The sequence below is a fragment of the Ambystoma mexicanum genome, chromosome 1p (assembly GCF_040938575.1).
Source record: "Ambystoma mexicanum isolate Mex_15411 chromosome 1p, UKY_AmexF1_1, whole genome shotgun sequence".
In the NCBI taxonomy this organism is placed as follows: Eukaryota; Metazoa; Chordata; class Amphibia; order Caudata; family Ambystomatidae; genus Ambystoma; species Ambystoma mexicanum.
This window is the reverse complement of record NC_090921.1, coordinates 988596041-988603171: the sequence shown is the minus strand read 5'-3', so window position 1 is coordinate 988603171 and position 7131 is coordinate 988596041. Positions and strand designations below refer to the sequence as shown.

The following is a 7131-nucleotide window of genomic DNA, read 5'->3' as shown; positions in this document are numbered from 1 at the left end:
AGGCTTGGCTTGGCAATATGGGTTGGATGATATGGCTGGAGTCATTGACCCTGTCTTCCGAGGGGATATTAAAATTCTTCTACACAACAGGGAAACAACCCCAAGAGGTAGGAATACAAAACCAAACCGAGAGAGAATCAAAAGGGTTCGGTGAGGCAGACTTCCCCATAGTGGAAACCCACCAGTAAGAAATAGATGTTCTCCCTTACCTGATCTGGCCTTTGCCCAGAGGAATGATCCAGTCCTCACTGAGGCCTTTAGTAGAGTAACCACTGAAGAAGCAGGATGCAGTCAGGCAAGTCCCTCTTTTTTTTTATAAAAAAGGGATTATTGCATCATGGGGATGTAACAACAGAGGGAGTATGTCGGAAACAACTAGTTGGTCCCCGAAGCTACAGACTAATTGTTTTGGTGCTCGCACACTCACATCTGACAGCTGCTCATCAAGGGGTAGGAAAGCCCCAAAGCCTGATAACACCCAGGTTCTATTGGCCAGGAGTTTTCGCCGATGTCAAAAACTTTGTGTTGACCTGCGAGATCTGTCAGAAGACCGCGAATACCCCATTCCTAATAGCCGCATTACAACCATTACCCATCATCGACACCCAGTTTTCTAGGATAGCTATGGACACAGCAGGCCCACCAAAAACATCTAAATTGGAAAATCGCTTTATCTTAGATTATGCCATTCGATATCCCGAAGCCGCTCCCCTGTGTAATAACAACACTCAACAAATATTAAAGCATTGATTTCCATTCTTATCAAGAGTAGGATTTATGAAGGAGATCCTTACTGCAAGAGGTAAAAGAATGACTGAATATTAAAACCCTAAGAACAAACCTTAAGAACAACCCCAAACCGATGATGGTTTGGTAGAACATTTCAATCAAACATGGAAAAGAAAATTGAGAAAGTTGGTGGAAACCGATGGGAAAAACAGGGATGTCATGATACCCTAGGCATTATTTGCAGTCTGGAAGACCCCACAAGCTTCCCTGGGATTTTCCCTGTGTGTGCTACTATGGGTGAGGGTACCCCGGGAGTGTTAGACATGCTCAAAGAAACTTGAGAGGAAAGAGAAAGGGTTATTTTACCAATTTGTCCAAACCGCACAGAAGCTAAGAAACCATATAACAGGGGTAAGAAAAATTGTAAAACAACATCTGAGACAAGCCCAAGAACAACAACAGGCTGTCTATAATAAACATGCGTACCCATCTCCTTTTTGGACAGAAAGTCAGTCTTAATTCTTCTTCCCACGTCGGAGAATAAGATGATTTCTAAGTGGTATAGTCCCTATGAAGTCTTGAAAAAGAAAGGGCCCTTGAATTACCTTATGTCCCAACCAGATAGACCTCAGAAAACTCAAGTCTATCATGTCAACCTGCTCAAGGAATGGAAAATAGACCATAGTGTAAATACCACTGTCACTGTGGCCACTTTCCTTGCTGACTCTGATACTGGAAACACATTAGTTTCCCCTGACTTATCTTCCCAACAGAATGGCATTAGCGCCCTGCTCTCTCAGTTCCCTGAGATACATTCGGAACAACCAGGCAGGGCTGCTAACTTCTTCCACTACATCCGAACCCTGGCAGGGAATACCATTAATTTAAAACCCTAATGGATCCCTGAAGCCCAGAAGAAAGTTATTGAGAAGGAAATAGAGGAAATGCTCAAGGAAGATATAATGGAGCCATCTGAGAGTCCTTGGTCCTCCCCATTGTCTCAGTCACAAAGCCTGATCAGTCCTGGCGGTTCTGTATTGATTTCCGAAAATTAAATTCCATTTCGATATTTGATAAGTATCTTATGCCATGAATTGATGATGTGATTGAAATGTTGGGTTCGGCCAATTATATATCAACTCTAGACTTGACAAAGGGTTTTTGGCAAGTCCACTTAAATCCACCTGACAGGGAGAAACAGCCTTTTCAAAGCCCCAAGGTCTATTCCAATTTAAGGTCTTACCCTTTGGTCTACATGGAGCTCCAACCACTTTTCAGGGACTAATGGACAAAGTGCTAAAACCATACTCAGCTTTTTGTGGGGCATATCTAGACAACATAGCAATGCACAGCAATAGTTAGCCCTAACATGTTCAACACCTGTATTTAATCACCCAGGCTCTGAGAAGAGCTGGTTTAAGATCAAACCCTTGGAAATGTCATCTAGCCCAATCCACTTTTATCTCAGTTGTTTGATGCAAATGGCCTAATACAACCACAGGTTGAAAAAGTGAAGGCAGTCCAGCAAACACCTACCCAAAGACCAAAAGAGACCTCTGTGCCTTCCTCGGGTTAACCGGCTATATTAGGTAGTTTAGTCTGAATTATTCCACCATAGCCGCTAACCTAACGGATAAATTGAAGAATTCTCAACCACAGAAACTAATCTGGGATAAAAAAGATCAAGCAGGTTTCAACGGGCTAAAAAGTATATTCGGCTACTTTACTTTACTTTTGATTATTTGTAAGGTGCTACCAAAGTGGCCCGGAGGCATATGGGCGCCGAAAGTAACCAGTAGATAAAATCCTAGAGAATAAAAGGGACAAGCCGCCTATTTTATCTGAACAGATACGTTTTGAGTTGTTTCTTTAAAGCTTCCAAAGTTGGGCAGTTTCTTAGATCAAGGGGCAGGGTGTTTCATTTAGCCTCTACAGCCGCCCAGAAAGCCCTCCTTCTTACCAATTCGAGTGAGGTTTTTTCGGAATTTACAGACTTTTTACATTGTTTGGGGTAAGGGAGCGCACTACCGGTTTACTTTTTAATTTGTCAGAAATATTTGCAGAGAAAGATCCATTGAGGTATTTATAGGTGATAGTAAGCAACCTAAAATCTATCCTCTCTGCAATAGGTAGCAGTGCAATTTTCTTATCACCTCGGACACATGTTGATACTTTCACATCCCCATGATCGCACTAATAGTGCTATCCTGCACCACTTGAAGTTTAGCAAGTTCTGTTTTTCCCACCCCTACAAGAAGGGAGCCACAATAATCAATTTTTGACAAGATGATGGGCTGAGCAATCGTTTCACAGCCCTTTTCAGATAAGAAAGGGCAAATGTCCGAAAGAAGCCTAATATAACAGGCTGATGCTGAGACAAGGCTATTGACCTGAGCAGACACGCTCAGGGTCTGATCGAGGGTCACTCCTAATATTTTTATTTTTCCTTTCGTAGGAATATCATGGTTTGCGATGCGGAAAAATGCATACTCTGCATCAAGTTTAGCGAGTCTGGGCCTGGAACCAACAATCATAAGCTTGGTCTTGCCATGATTCAGTACCAGTCCGCTCGTGTCCATCCACTTATGTATTAGGTCATATACCTCTGATACTGCTATGGCGTCTTTCTCATAAATGCTTGTTAGGCGGATGAGACATTGCGAGTCATCAGCATAATTTGAGAAGCAGATCTTTTTTTCCTCTAGCATGTGAAAGAAGGGAGCTGTAAAGAGATTGAATAAGACCGGGGATAGAGATACCCCTTGGGGAACTCCATAGCTAAGTTGAAGCCCAGTCCGCTTCCGCTTGCTTGCTACAAACCTGCATAGTCCTCATCCCTAGGAATGACTGCATCCAGTCCCTTGCTTGGTCACTAACATTAGCTACATTCTGAAGTCTGTTCAAGAGGAGAGGATGATCAACTAAATCGAATGGAGCTGATGAGTCCAAAGGCATCAGCAAAATTGTTGTGCCCTCATTGATGGTAGTCATCATTTTAGACTTTAGTTCCAGCAACGCTGATTCGGTATTGAAACCAGGTCTAAAACCAGACTGACCTTCATTCAAGAGGATGATCTTTTATGTGGCACAAAAGTTGTTCGTAAACCACTCTGTCCATTATCTTCAAAATGAAGGGAGAGATGGAGATCGGCTGGCAATTGGTAGCAATTTTGGGGTCCTGATCAAATTTCTTAAGCAGGGGGGTAATCCAGGAACCCTTCAATCTAGTGCGAACTCTTCCCTCTCTAAAAGAAGCATTCACTATCCTAGTGATTGAGCTAATCAGAAGCTCAGAACAGGCCTTAATAGCAGTGGCTATAAACTGGTGCCCTTGGCAGGTAGATGGCTTAGGTTTGGCTAAGATAGAGCGAAGTTCATCTTCCCTAATACTCCTAAAATTAAACTTGGGTATAGACTGCCCTACGGTGGGATTTTATTTCTGTAAAACCTTAAGAGGTTCTGTTAGCCATGTATTTAAGGTTTGTTCAATTAACGTTTTTGAATTTTTTTAGTCTTGGTTACCATAGCATCTTGAATATGTGTACACCACTCCTGATCATTACAGATAGATTCTTGATATTTAATATCAGGTTTCTCCAATTCCCTAAGGATTGCAAAAATGTCCTTAGAATCGTATTGGGTATTTTTAATATATGCTTCATAAGACTATTTTTTTGCTTTCATAATAGCCAATTTGAATGCATTTGCCGCCACCCGATAGGTTATCCTATCTTCTTCCTCCTTCGATTCTTGGTAGAATGTTTTCCTTTTTGCTACTCTAACTTCTTGAGTTCCTCAAAAACCTGATATTTTTTGTGTGACTAATAACCTTCCTGTTTTTAAAGGAGCTTTAGAGACGATATCCAGAAAGTAGTCAGTCATGCCCTCCACATTCATGGGAGGCAACATATCCCCCTGGGGTATGGGTGGTATCCAGTCCCTCAGGGTTTCCGGATTGATCCTCTTCAGATTTCTGGACATAATCCAGTTTTGTTTTGGTATAGTCCTTTTGCACTGGCTCAAAATGTCTATCCGAAATTCAATAAAAGGTGTGATACGACAAGGGACATAAGGAGATATTCAATGTATTGATCTTTAAACTAAGTAAGAATAATACCCAATCCGGTATGTGACCCTTAGAATGAGTGGGCTTATCTATATGTTGCAAGAAGCCCAGAGCGTTTATGAATTTAACAAGTTCTCCCGGAGAAGGGTCTTTGGGGTCATCCTTCCAAATATTGAAATCTCCCATTATAAGCCATTTAGCAGTACCCTTGAGTTGGGACAGGACCAGACTGTTCAATTGTGATACAAAATACATACATTAGGTTTCCGAAAGTCTGCTAGCAAAATTATTATTTTGCCCACATAGTGAAATAAATTCAATTAATTTTTGTGTTGAGTATCGTTAGATATCTCAAATGTTTCAATACCTTTGTAGTTAAAGTGAACAGTCAACCGCAAAGAAAAAAAGGAAAAATAAAGTCTTTGCATTTTGTTTATTTCATGTTAACAAAAAAACAAAAAAATATTTTTTGGGAAAATACTTTTTTCCTAAAAAGGTTTTTTTTAAAATACAAATGATTTGACAACAAAAAATGTAATAAGAAAATGTTGTTAAAAGATAAGCAAAAACATTACATGTTTGAATGACAAAGACAATAAAGAAACAAAGAAACAATTTATAATGTTAATTATGCAAATTAATATTTGAGTGTGTTCAGAGTCTTAATTCTCAAGACAGGTTTGCCTGCGTACACGACAGTAATTAGTAGCTGGCTCCGAGGTCAAAAAGAATCTTTCTGTATTTCAAGTTCATAAAGAAGAAAAAACTCAAATGGTTTTTCTGTTGACCTCTGTTATGTTTCGGCGAGACCACCTGTGGGGCCTGAATTTCAAAAGTACGCCTTCCTCGGGGAAGTTTATTTAAAGGAACATTCCCTGTGAGGGAGGCAAACACACAAAAACAAGGGAGAAAATAAAAAGAGATGTTTTCAAAAAATGCATACTGGCTGTCTTTCACTGCAAAGGTAGATGTTGTGCATATAATGCAAGCATTATAGTTGACTACTTAATTCGAAATTCCTGAACATAAATGGGATTCTTACCACATTAGTTGGTTAAGAAAGAGCAGGAGCAGTGTGTCCCAGAGCAGAGACCCTTCGCTGCTGGTATGTGTGATCCAGCATTTCGGATAAACATTATCCGTGGTTGCTAAAAAGAGGGGTGGGGGCGATTCTTCACCGTTAAATATTCTAAATACAAAAGGTAAATGACAGAAGAACAAGTTACTCTCTTACCTGGTAACGCTCTTTCGATGGGATGGTCCGACGACGTATTCCATATCTATGACAGTAAGCAGCACAGCTGTGGTGATTACTGTCATAGATATGGAATACGTCGGAGGACCCAATCCCCTCGAATTAGCCATTATATTGGGCACATAGATCATCTGTATCACAAAGTGGTTTCTAAATTAATAGCTCAGAGACCAGTTTGTGAGTTTCTTAACGTTTGTTTTAACAGATTGTATCTGTGTTTGTTCAGCCTAAAGAAATGCAATTGAAGCACTGTATTGACTGGCTTCTGTGGCGTTGATTGGATATTATGAGTCCGAATTGATTAGGTGACAAATATATGTCAAGAAAAAAGATTTTTCTGAAAGGTAATAGAGGAAAAGAAATGGTTTAAGAGTCAAAATGACATGATTTTACTGGCAAAGGCTTGAAGGCGTTTCAATTAATTAACTGGGATAAACACGATTAGCTCAGTCAATCAAACATTTTGTTTGCAAGTGTGCCATTTTTCTTTAAAAGAAAAGAAAACTAAACGTGCTAAACGTGGTTGAAAAGCCATGTTGCACTGGCCTCATGGTTATAGAGAAAGCTCCTCGAGTGAGGGAGCGGGGGACAGAAACGTCAGTAAATTCATTTAAAATGCATGAACCAAGTGTTAAAAGCCAACAGTCTACCTATGGGCTAATGTCTATTAATTTACTGTTAGGGTGTTTGCGCTGATGCTTACCTTTCCGTTGATATTCAGGGCAGCATGTTTAGTGCAGCAATCAGTCAGCTTTCACCTAATGACATAGCCTATTCGTAATTGGTTGCTCTATCCCTATTGGGGGCGTGTGCTTGCCGCTGATTTGATGATGGCTGCTTCTTCCTGGTATTACGTGGAAATGTGACCAAGGTTACAGAAAAACAATTCATTTGTAATGATCACCGCCATTTTTTTCAAAGAAAAAGGAAAAAGAAAAAGGAGAATCTTATTCTTCTTCATTACAAATGCAGTCAGAACGTCAAGTAAAACATTTTCTTGACTGCAGATAGGTTAGAACAGAGCGTCCATTTAACAATGTGTAAACAGCCATCCATGTTATTGCATGTGGCTGTAGGGCTG

At 40.3% G+C, this 7131-nt stretch overlaps 1 long non-coding RNA gene across 1 annotated transcript; it reads right to left on the bottom strand.

The window, feature by feature from the left end:
* Positions 1–5214: 5214 nt before the first annotated feature.
* Positions 5215–6808, bottom strand: LOC138582840 (uncharacterized). The gene is made up of 3 exons (XR_011305088.1): positions 6754–6808; positions 5838–5984; positions 5215–5670 (listed from the first exon to the last, which is right to left on the bottom strand). It is a non-coding gene; the product is annotated as an uncharacterized lncRNA (long non-coding RNA).
* Positions 6809–7131: the final 323 nt, after the last annotated feature.